The sequence below is a fragment of the Bubalus kerabau genome, chromosome 5 (genome assembly GCF_029407905.1).
Source record: "Bubalus kerabau isolate K-KA32 ecotype Philippines breed swamp buffalo chromosome 5, PCC_UOA_SB_1v2, whole genome shotgun sequence".
Lineage (NCBI taxonomy): Eukaryota > Metazoa > Chordata > Mammalia > Artiodactyla > Bovidae > Bubalus > Bubalus kerabau.
In genome coordinates this window covers 67,745,765-67,758,900 of record NC_073628.1, presented here as the reverse complement: position 1 = coordinate 67,758,900, position 13,136 = coordinate 67,745,765, and positions in this window count along the sequence as shown.

Below are 13,136 nucleotides of genomic sequence, written 5' to 3'. Positions count from 1 at the left end.
CAATCCCTTAGGTTTCACTAGAGTCTGTTCACATTTTGTCTTACTAAATGCCTCCCAACTTGCCCAAATTTCAACATGCATTGTTTTCTTCCAGGATTCTCATTTACTGCTTAAATAGGTTTTCCTGAAGGACATTTATACAAATGACTCAGCTCACTTAAAATCGAGCCATTCCTAAGCAGACAAGACCACTGAGGTTCCAAGTAATACTCAGCTAGTGGTACCATGGTTTCTCTCTTCCCTGAATCAACACTAGGAGTGCCACTGATATCCTGTTAGTATGGAAATCTTCATCCTTTTACATATAATCTGGATTTATAAATTCACGTCCACTCATGAAAAGAACAGAAAATAACAGGAATGTTGCAAAGGTGATTAAAAGAATAATAAAAGAAACTGTTCAAAATAAAAGTGTCGTTTTCTTTCTTAGGCTTTCTTTCTCTGTTCCTGTATTTTCTTCTCTTTCTTATTTGGAGGAAAGTACAGGACAGTTGACTCAGATGTCTCTGAAATCATTTTTATGTCTTTGAGAGCTTTTTTAGAAGGCTTTTTGAATCTGCCAGAATGCCTTTAAATGAACAATGCTTTATGCAGTCATAGCTACTGCCTATTTGACACGTTTTTCTTTCCTTTTGACTGTTTGTCTTTGAAAGGATTTCTTATCAGATGAAGTTTATATTCCTTCACACTTATAAAAAAATTGTGTTGTGTAGAATGAGGACTCTACAATGAATCTATAACCTATGTATATCTTATCAAGGGCATAAGAGAAGCCAGTCAAAATCAAAGCTTCAGAGAATCTGAAAGTTTTAAGGCAGTACACAGAGGCTTCTAGAATTGTCATTATGAGGTGCCTTCGAACTCTTGTCTGCTCATTACTCCAATGCTATGTTACTGCATAAACATTTAAGAATACATTACTAAATCTAAAACAGTAACTTTATATTTCTTATCTTCTCTACAGCTCTAGGCAATCAGGTCATGCCTATGAATCAGATCAGATCAGTCGCTCAGTCATGTCCAACTCTTTGCGACCCCATGAATCGCAGCACGCCAGGCTTCCCTATCCATCACCAACTCCCGGAGTTGACTCAGACTCACATCCATCGAGTCAGTGATGCCATCCAGCCATCTCACCCTCTGTCGTCCCCTTCTCCTCCTGCCCCCAATCCCTCCCAGCATCAGAGTCTTTTCCAATGAGTCAGCACTTCACATGAGGTGGCCAAAGTACTGGAGTTTCAGCTTCAGCATCATTCCTTCCAAAGAAATCCCAGGGCTGATCTCCTTCAGAATGGACTGGTTGGATCTTCTTGCAGTCCAAGGGACTCTCAAGAGTCTTCTCCAATACCACAGTTCAAAAGCATCAATTCTTCAGTGCTCAGCCTTCTTCACAGTCCAACTCTCACATCCATACATGACCACAGGAAAAACCATAGCCTTGACTAGATGGACCTTTGTTGGCAAAGTAATGTCTCTGCTTTTGAATATGCTATCTAGGTTGGTCATAACTTTCTTTCCAAGGAGTAAGCGTCTTTTAATTTCATGGCTGCAGCCACCATCTGCAGTGATTTTGGAGCCCAGAAAAATAAAGTCTGACACTGTTTCCACTGTTTCCCCATCTATTTCCCATGAAGTGGTGGGACCGGATGCCATGATCTTCGTTTTCTGAATGTTGAGCTTCGAGCTCACTTTTTCACTCTCATCTTTCACTTTCATCAAGAGGCTTTTGAGTTCCTCTTCACTTTCTGCCATAAGGGTGGTGTCATATGCATATCTGAGGTTATTGATATTTCTCCCGGCAATCTGGATTCCAGCTTGTGTTTCTTCCAGTCCAGCGTTTCTCATGATGTACTCTGCATATAAGTTAAATAAACAGGGTGACAATATACAGCCTTGACGAACTCCTTTTCCTATTTGGAACCAGTCTGTTGTTCCATGTCCAGTGTCTATGTCCATGTCCATGTCCATGTGTCTATTATGTCCATGTCCATGTGTCTATGAATAGGAACTTTGAAAAAAAATACAGTAGTATATGCTACTATTTAGTAATATTTAGTGAAAATTCTCTGTGATTTTACGAAGCCACTATCAGTTAAGTCCCTATAAGAGAAATAAAAATAAAAGTCGATGTCGAATTTCCCTGAGATTTTTATTTCTTTATAAAATTTTTATTTATCTGGTTTATTTTTTATTACATAGTGTATGTGTGTGTGCCTGTGTGTAGTTATAGGAAAAGTAAGGTTTAGTTTAAAGTGTTTTTTTGCCACTTTTGAGTTAAATTCATATGAAATATCTCTATTATAGTAATCTATTTGATTTGTTAATCTAAGCCCACATTTTGACTCTCTTGAATGATGCACATATAAATTTGAAAATAAAAATCTCAGGGCAATTCTACATTGGCTTGTGTTTTTATTTCTCTTGTGTGTGCTTAGTTGCTCAGTGACGTCCAGCTCTTTGTGACACCATGGACTGTAGCTCATTAGGCTCCTGTGTCCATGGGGATTCTCCAGGCAAGAATACTGGAGTGGGTCACCATGCCCTATTCTAGGGGATCTTCCCAATCCATGGATCAAACCTGGGTCACCTGCATTGCAAGCACATTCTTTACCATCTGAGCCACCAGGGAAGCCCTATAGTTCTCTTATAGGAACCTAATTGATAATGGCTTCCTAAAATCACATATATAAATATATGTGATATTTTATTTGTTTATATATATATATATATATATATATATATATATATATAGGCTTCTCTAGTGGCTCAGATGGTAAAGAATTGGCTTGCAATATGGGAGACCTGGGTTCTATCCCTGGCTTGGGAGAACCCCCTGGAGGAGGGCATAGCAACCAACTCCAGTATTCTTGCCTAGAGAATCCCCATGGTCAGAGGAGCCAGGCAGGCTATAGTGCATGGGGTCACAAAGAGTGGGACATGACTGAGCAACTAAGTGCATATAAATATATATAGTTTTTATTTTTTTAGAATGTTATTGATTAAAATTATTGAATAATGACTTTGTGTGTGCATTTTCCATTGTAAAAGCCAACGTTAATCAAAAGGAAAGAAAATACTCTCCATGTTTATTTATATAAGTCATTAATACTGAAAGAAATTTGAAAAATTATGCTAATTGGATTGCATTCTATGCCCTTGATGTTGATGTTTATGCAGCTATTAAGTAATTTCTGTTAAGAAATTCTAACCTATAATTGAGAGTGAGTTGGTCCTCCATGTAAACAGATCAAATATATTGAAAAACCTGAAGAATTCAAATTCCCTACAGCTTTTTACAACTCAGGATTAAGGGGAAGCATTTTGACAAACACTCCACAGAGTATTAAGAAAACTCAGTAAAGCTATTTGTTGTTTTTAGCCTTTAATATAGTTGGTATACTTCCTTAAATACCAAGGATAATTATATTTGGTTCTCTGGGGTAACAAATTTGCCCTTAACATCATTTCTATGATGCTTTCTGGCTCTAGGTTGACAAACAAAAGAAATCAAACAATGTATTATCTGGGTTAGACATTTAATATATTGAATCATTTCAAAACACTTCACTGTGTGTGTGTGTATTTCTTGACAATTTTCCAAAATCACATAGATTTGGAATCTTAAGTTATAGAAACTCAGCCGAGTATACCCTACGAATAAGTCCCATCTGGGGTACCAGGAATCATTAAGAAAGGAAGAAAAAAAAAATGAGCCTTTCCTGAAAGAGGTCATGGTAGGCAAAGTGCAAAAATATTGGTGAGGAAAACTTATAATCAGTGACTTAATACATGATGTGATTGCTTTGATTATTTTCTAGCCTGCCTTAGTACCTCTTGGGGAGAGAAAGAAAATAAAATAGTGAAAAATAAAGCAGTTTTACCAAAATCTCTTTAAGACACTGAGATCCCAAGGCAGCCCTTATGGATAGCCTAACATGCAGAGAACCTCAAGGCTCAGTGTGTTAGTCTGAGTGCGGTCAAGAGAGAGGAATGCCATGGTGATGTGAACAAGGAAAGCTTTATTTTAAAGACACAACAGAAGCCAGGTACAAACATTATTTTATAAACTATGAGGACAAGCAGATAACAAATACAGATTACCTTTGGCCTGACTCACACCCCGGCCAGATTGTGATAATCAGTGCTTACTACGTTACATTCAGGTTTGGCTGTAGGTGTCTATGGAGACTCACACTAGGATTGCAACTGATTCTCAGAGAATCCTTCACTTTCACATCTCCACATCTTCTAGATGATCTTTCAAAGCAAAAATCAACAGTGACACCAGGCTGCTCAAAAGCCAGCACTTCATCTTATTCAGCATGCTAACTGTAGGAGCTCAGAAATCAAATGCTCCAGATCCAGCCACAACCACCATTTGACCCTGTGACTCCCTTCAACCATGGAAGACTCTGATCCTTACAATTACACCTGCTTTTTTTTTTTTTCCTTTTTTGCCCCAAATATTCCCAAGAATGCTCTCAATTTAGGGATTTTTGAGATTTCTCTTCCTATAACACTATTTCCCAATACATCTTAAGTCCTATTCAATGTCATTATAATAAAAGAGACTTTTCTGACAAAGTTACATGAAATGATAACCACCAACGCTCGTGTTTTAAGGCACCCAACATTATTATGGTCCCCAGTGTTTCAACAGGAAGACTTTGGTTAATTTACTCCTATATCTGCCTATGCCTTATAACCGAGAAGGCACTTGATAGGCTATTCTTACGAGTATGTCACAGAATCAACAGACGTGAGTTTGAGCCAACTACAGGAAATAGTGAAGGACAGGGAAGCCTGCCATGCTGCAGTCCGTAGAGTCACAAATTGTTGGTCACAACATAGTGACTAAACAACAAGAAGCACTAAAAGCTGGAATGTCCTAGGGCTTGGTCTAGAAGAACCTTTTTCTCCTTATACATAGCACCTAGCCCATTACATGCTCTCAATAAATATCTGAAATAGCATTGTTGTTGAATAAATGAATGAAGGAGTTAAAGTGGCATCTATTGCTCCCTTGTTATGAATCAGGATTTTTGTTGCTGCTGATACAAAATAGAAGCATAGCCCCACCCTTCATGAAAATGAGGTTTATTTGTTTGAGCCAACCACCATGAAAAAAGGGTAGTTGAAACAACATGCCTGATGCGGAAGAAAATACAACTGAAGAATGTGTTGTATTCTGGAGGACTTTATGAAGCCTTCCTGGAAGAACAGACTTAGTTCTGAATAAACAGAATTATCAAGGGAAAATGGAGTGCTAAAATAACCCAGCCAGAGCGAAGAGCACAACTATGATAATGAAACATTGAAATATGTTTTGGGAGAATGGGTGAAACTAGGATATATTTTATTTTCTGTAGATCATGGAAGAATGCCAACTTTTCTTTCACTTTATAACTCTCTTCAGAAAGAAAAGTGAACACCTATAGATACAGATCAGTTCACACATTTCACACATTCAGGTTATTTTAGGCACTAGTAGAAAGTAGCATGGTTGACCTTATTATCAAGCTAAATTAAGTTCTCCTATTCTTGTTTATTACATTTCTTACTTCTTTATCTTGACACTAAAATACAAAAATCCTTTGCTGTGTTTCTAATCGTTTATTTCTCAGTTTCTCAGCTTTATGATGCCTCATGTCTGAAGTCTTGAATTGACTAGAATGACTATAAAAAGAAGATTAAACAAAATGGAAGTTCTCTTCCTTTTTGGCTGAATTCTTATATTTGGAAATATCATTTTCATGCACTGTGGTGGTGGTGGTTTAGTCACTAAATCAAGTCTGACTCTTGCAACCCCATGGACTGTAGCCTGCCAGACTCCTCCATCCATGGGATTCTCCAGGCAAGCATACTGTAGTGGGTTGCCATTTCCTTCTCCAAGGGATCTTCCCGACCCAGGGATCGAACCCAGGTCTCCCACATTGCAGGCAGATTCTTTACCAACTGAGCTACAAGGTATGGTGAGCAGGTATCAAAACAGCAATGTTCCTTTACTGTTTAATACACATTGCCAAAAGTATAGAGAATTCTGGAATGAAGATAAATATATTGGAGACATCTTCTTAAAGGAATACTTGCATTATTAAGGACACGAGATTTGAGGAAAATAAATTTAATATACAGTCCAAGATTTAGCATATATTATTAGCACTAGTTATATGTGCTTAATTAAGGATAAGATGATGTAGAGACGGGGAGATACAAAGTACCGGGAAATCAAAGTGATCAGAGAGAAGTAAGTGATCATTGAGAGAAGTAAAGTTTGAATTTTTAACACCCTTATGCAACAATACCAGAAATCAGATTACTTTTCATAATCAAAAATTAATGCCTTTTATACAGCTGACTCATGTTATAAAACAAAAAAATAGTTCTTTCATTACATTACATACTTTCCTTAGATCAGATTGGAAAACTGTGTATTGCCTAGAATTTATGTAGGTTGATTTAGAGAAGCTTTCAAATAGGAGATGATCAATATTTAATTATTTATCTTCAAATTTATAATTGAGATTTTTTCAAATATGTTTATCTTTAATTTTCAGTAAGACCTTAACAAACAAATGAATATCATTAATCTATCAGAATATTTAAAATACATCATAAATATAACCACAGCTCTACACTACATGTTCTTGATACTCCATGTAATTGTTTTTATTATTTTCTTTTTTCACAATTTTCCAATTAATTTATTATCAAGTTTCTGAGAACTGTGAAATGTACTTGTATCCTTAGAATTCAGTGTACTATAGTTATAGAATGCTCTCTTACTGGCAACTGAATGTGAGTAGAGTGTAATTGCATAGAGCTACACTTCAGATGTGAATTGAATAATATTTTGTCTTTATTTGCTGATCCTGGCCACCTTATTCTCTATTTTAAAGGCATTATAACATGGAGTTCTTTCTCACTTCTTTAATATTTATTTGGAGGCTTAATGCGTCCTACTTACACTGAGCTTGTGCATATAATTTGTAAAATGTAGAAAGTTGTTCTATTGTATTTTCTGACTACATTCTCTACTTTGACCATAATATTGACAGCACTAATTTTCTTCTGATTGATGAGTACCTCTATTTAGAACTACAGGCCTCATTCAGATTGGAGACCCATTCAGACATCTCATTTTCATGTTCATCTTTTTGGAAAATAGTAAAATCTGTTAAATTATGATATTCTTTATAGTTGATAAAAAAATTATATAAGATTAATGGAAATACAATGAAAATTTTTTGAAAAAAATCTAATTTTTGATTTTTTTTTTTTTTTTTACTTTACAATATTGTATTGGTTTTGCCATACATCAACATGCATCCACCACGGGTGTACATGTGTTCCCCATCCTGAACCCCCTTCCCACCTCCTACTCCATACCATCCCTCTGGGTCATCCCAGTGCACCAGCCCCAAGCTTCCTGTATCCTGCATCAAACCTGGACTGGTGATTCATTTCTTATATGATATTATACATGTTTTAATGCCATTATCCCAAATCATCCCCCCACCCCCGCCACCTCTCCCACAGCGTCCAAAAGACTGTTCTATACAACTGTGTCTCTTTTGCTGTCTCACACAATGTGTACTCCTTGGAAGGAAAGTTATGACCAACCTAGATAGCATATTCAAAAGCAGAGACATTACTTTGACAACAAAGGTCTGTCTAGTCAAGGCTATGGTTTTTCCTGTGGTCTTGTATGGATGTGAGAGTTGGATTGTGAAGAAGACTGAGCGCTAAAGAATTGATGCTTTTGAACTGTGGTGTTGGAGAAGACTCTTGAGAGTCCCTTGGACTGCAAAGAGATCCAACCAGTCCATTCTGAAGGAGATCAGCCCTGGGATTTCTTTGGAAGGAATGATGCTGAAGCTGAAACTCCAGTACTTTGGCCACCTCATGTGAAGTGCTGACTCATTGGAAAAGACTCTGATGCTGGGAGGGATTGGGGGCAGGAGGAGAAGGGGACGACAGAGGATGAGATGGCTGGATGGCATCACTGACTCGATGGACGTGAGTCTGAGTGAACTCCGGGAGTTGGTGATGGACAGGGAGGCCTGGCGTGCTGCGATTCATGGGGTCGCAAAGAGTCGGACACGACTGAGCAACTGATCTGATCTGAACTGATCTGATACTGTATTGATGTTTTTCTTTCTGGCTTAAAAAAAAAAAAAACACCAATAGAGTATAATTTTGGATTTTAAATATGTGATACTAACAAAATCTCACAGGAAAAAAAAAAAGCAAATCTTAGAAGTGGTGCTCTAATTGATGTCTCTCATCGGAGGTCAGGGGCAGCGGCTGAGAGGAGCTACCCTCCCCCACCATTGTTTTCCTCTATATCTTTGCATTGATTGCTAAGGAAGGCTTTCTTATCTCTCCTTGCTATTCTTTGGAACTCTGCATTCAAATGGGTATATCTTTCCTTCTCCCCTTTGCTTTTTGCTTCCCTTCTTTTCACAGCTATTTGTAAGGCCTCCTCAGATGGGCATTTTGCTTTTTTGCATTTCTTTTTCTTGGAGATGGTCTTGATTCCTGACTCCTGTACAATGTCATGAACCTCCGTCCATAGTTCATCAGGCACTCTGTCTATCAGTTCTCGTCCCTTAAATCTATTTCTCACTTCCACTGTATAAGGGATTTGATTTAGGTCATACCTGAACGGTCAAGTGCTTTTTTCCACTTTCTTCAATTTCAGTCTGAATTTGGCAATAAGGAGTTCATGATCTGAGCCACAGTCAGCTCCTGGTCTTGTTTTTGCTGACTGTATAGAGCTTCTCCATCTTTGGCTGCAAAGAATATAATCAATCTAATTTCGGTGTTGACCATCTGGTGATGTCCATGTGTAGAGTCTTCTCTTGTGATGTTAGAAGAGGGTGTTTGCCATGACCATTCTGTTCTCTTGGAAAAACTCTAATAGTCTTTGCCCTGCTTAATTCTATACTCCAAGACCAAATTTGCCTGTTACTCCAGGTGTTTCTTGACTTCCTACTATTGCGTTCCTGTCCCCTATAATGAAAAGGACATCTTTTTTGGGTGTTAGTTCTAGAAAGTCTTGTAGGTCTTCATAGAACTGTTCAACTTCAGCTTCTTTAGTGTTACTGGTCGGGGCATAGACCTGGATTACTGTGATGTTGAATGGTTTGCCTTGGAAACGAACAGAGATCATTCTGTCATTTTTGAGATTGCATCCAAGTACTGCATTTCGGACTCTTTTGTTGACTATCATAGCTACTCCATTTCTTCTAAGGGATTCCTGACCACAGTAGTAGATATAATGGTCATCTGAGTTAAATTCACCCATTCCAGTCCATTTTAGTTCGCTGATTCCTAGAATGTTGACATTCAGTCTTGCCATCTCATGTTTGACCACTTCCAATTTGCCTTGATTCATGGACCTAACATTCCAGGTTCCTATGCAATATTGCTCTTTACAGCATCAGACCTTGCTTCTATCACCAGTCCCATCCACAACTGGGTATTGTTTTTGCTTTGGGTCCATCCCTTCATTCTTTCTGGAGTTATTTCTCCACTAATCTCCAGTAGCATATTGGGCACCTGCCGACGTGTGGAGTTCATCTTTCAGTGTCCTATCTTTTTGCCTTTTCATACTATTCATGGGGTTCTCAAGGCAAGAATACTGAAGCTGTTTGCCATTCCCTCCTCCAGTGGACCACATTCTGTCAGACCTCTCCACCATGATGCGTTCATCTTGAGTGGCCCCACATGGCATGGCTTAGTTTCACTGAGTTAGACAAGGCTGTGGTCCATGTGATCAGATTGGCTAGCTGTCTGTGATTGTGGTTTCAGTTTGTCTGCCCTCTGATGCCCTCTCGCAGAGCCTATTGTCTTACTTGGTTTTCTCTTAACTTAGATGCGGGGTATCTCTTCATGGCTGCTCCAGCAAAGCGCAGCTGCTGCTCTTTACCTTGGATGTGGGGTAGCTCCACCCAGTCACTGCCCCTAACCTCGGGCATGGGATAGCTCCTCCAGGCCGCTGCCCCTTACCTCCAGCGTGTGGTAGCTCCTCCCTGTGATGTGATTATAAACATTTAAATGCGTGTGTTTGTATATATTTTCATGGGTAAATTTTTAATTTTATATTTAAATGGTTTCCATAGAAGCAGAGATACATTGACTTGGGTGACAGTGATGTACAAAGACTGACTGAGAAAAAATAAGAGTAGATTAGTATCTCAGCCTTTTTGAATGTAGACTAATTCCTTAACTTATAAATTAACCTAAAAACAAAGAGAGCTTTTCTAGGGACCATAAATTTTTAGATAACTGAAAGTTTTAGGATTTGTGTATTTTTCATTTTTTCCAATACATAACTGGCACTTGGGCAGGAATAAGTTGCCAGATTCATCAAAAATATGAAATACAAGGTTAAATTTGTATCTGAGATAATGAATGATATGTAGTGGCTCAGATAGTACAGAATCTGCCTGCAACACAGGAGATCTAGATTTGATCCCTGGGTCAGGAAGATTCCCAGGAAAATGGAATGGCTACCCACTGCAGTATTCTTGCCTGGAGAATCCCATGGACAGAGGAGCCTGACTGGCTACAGTTCATGGGGTCACAAAGAGTCAGACACTACTGAGCTGTTAACACTTTCACTTTTACTTATATGCTCCAGATCATATTGTTGATCTGAAATCAAATTTAACTGAGTGACCTATATTTTATCTGACAACTGTATACTCTTGTTTTATTATATTAAAATAAGTTTATTCATTTATCTATCCTGGGTCTTAATTGCAGCAAGTAGGATCATGGATCTTCCTCGAAGCACACAAACTCTTAGTTGCAGCATGTGGGATCTAGTTCCCTGACCAGGGATCGAACCGTGGCCCCCTGCATTGAGAAAGTGTAGTCTTAGCCACTGGCACTAGGGAAGTCCCTGAAATTCTTAATCTGTGCATTTCACTTTCTAAATGCATGTCTGCTACACCATGAACTCCCAGTAAATACCTGCTACATATGTACTTCCTTTCCTTGCCCCAAAACTGTAGTCTTGCTCCTTGCTTTAGTTCTGAGAGCTGGTTTTAGCCCCAGGGATTGACAGCCCTCACCTTGGACCCAGGCAGTTTTCAGTCAAGGTTAATCAACTTTTCAAAATTATTATCACTAATTACAGAAACTGTTTAAACATAATTAAGTTTACTAATCATTCTCCCAACTTCCACAACCTTTTGACACTGCACTTTTACTATATACCTATCTACCATGACCTTTTGCTGCTAAGTCACTTCAGTCATGTCCGACTCTGTGCGACCCCAGAGACAGCAGCCCACCAGACTCCCCCGTCCCTGGGATTCTCCAGGCAAGAACACTGGAGTGGGTTGCCATTTCCTTCTCCAATGCATGAAAGTGAAAAGTGAAAGTGAAGTCGCTCAGTCATGTCCGACTCTGTGCAGCCCCATGGACTGCAGCCTACAAGACTCCTCCGTCCATGGGATTTTCCAGGCAAGAGTACTGGAGTGGGGTGCCATTGCCTTCTCCAACCATGACCTTTTAGAAGACCACAAACTTTGTAATATATAAGATATGTTTGTCAACCTCAAACCAATTATGACTCCCCTGGGGCAATACTTGCTCCATTAAGAATGGATGCATTAATCCCTAAAAATCACTCTATTAGGTGATCTGTCTCAACATGAAATATTTCATATTTCTATTCCAGAAAAAAAATCATATCTCACTCTATTGCATAAAAAGTCACAATATTGTACTTTAAATTTCTGGAGCAAATTTCTATACATGCTAAACACTCAGGTCCTTCATAAGAGGTCATTTTTGAAGGAGGCAAAGACCCATCAAAGGAAGATGACCTACTGATAACATGATTCAAAATATGTTTATCTGACTATCCTAATATTTTAAATTACACACTTCTTTGGAAATCTTTGAAAATTCAAGTTTTTTTTTTAATTTATTGAAGAATAAATTTGGAAAGAAACACTTGTATTTCTAAGATAAACAGTTTACATGGATAATATTTTTGCACAGTTCATTATTACTAGTGACACTTGTATTAATCAGCGTGCCATATGTTGGCACAGCTGTGGTGGATTTGTCCAAATCTCTACAGATTTTTCTTTCTCTGCTCAGAGATATTTTTCAACATGGGAGCAGAGTGCCTTTGTGTTCTATGTTAGGACTTACTGTAAAGTCAGCATATGTTCTCCAATACTTCTTGGCAAGACTGACAGCACTTATTTATTTATGAGTTTTCTCCCCAAATAATTGTCCTTTTTTGGAGGGAAGGGAGGTTGTGGTAGGTTTAATTGGCCTTTCAAAAACAGACAAGGCAAATATTTCTTTTATTTCTTTTTTATTTTTTACATTTGGGGATCAAATTTAAAAGCATGATTTTTCCTTCTTGCAGACACATATGATATTCTTCTTGCTGACCTCTTGTCTACTTACAATCAATTCTTTATTTCAACTAAGGCTTTTATTTTTATTTACTTACTTTTGATAGTCAAAAACCTGTACATATTTAATGAACACAATTTTGTGAATTTGGACAAATATATATACCTATGAAACATTCTCAACAATCAAGGTAACAGATACCAATCACCTCCTAAAGTCTCCTGGTGTCCTTTCTGTGTGTGTGTGTGTGTGTGTGTGTGTGTGTGTGTGTGTGTGTGTATGTGTGTTCTAAGATCATTTAACAGGAGATCTACTCTCCTAACAAGTTTTGAGTGGATAGTACAGTATTACTATATACAGAATACTCAATATGCCAGCAAATTTAGAAAACTCAGCAGTGGCCACAGGACTGGAAAAGGTCACTTTTCATTCCAATCTCAAAGAAAGCCAATGCCAAAGAATGCTCAAACTACTGCACAACTGCACTCATCTCACACGCTAGTAAAGTAATGCTCAAAATTCTCCAAGCCAGGCTTCAGCAATACGTGAACCATGAACTACCAGATGTTCAAGCTGGTTTTAGAGAAGGCAGAGGAACCAGAGATCAAATTGCCAACATCCACTGGATCATGGAAAAAGCAAGAGAGTTCCAGAAAAACATCTATTTCTGCTTTATTGACTATGCCAAAGCCTTTGACTGTGTGGATCACAATAAACTGTGGAAAATTCTGAAAGAGATGGGAATA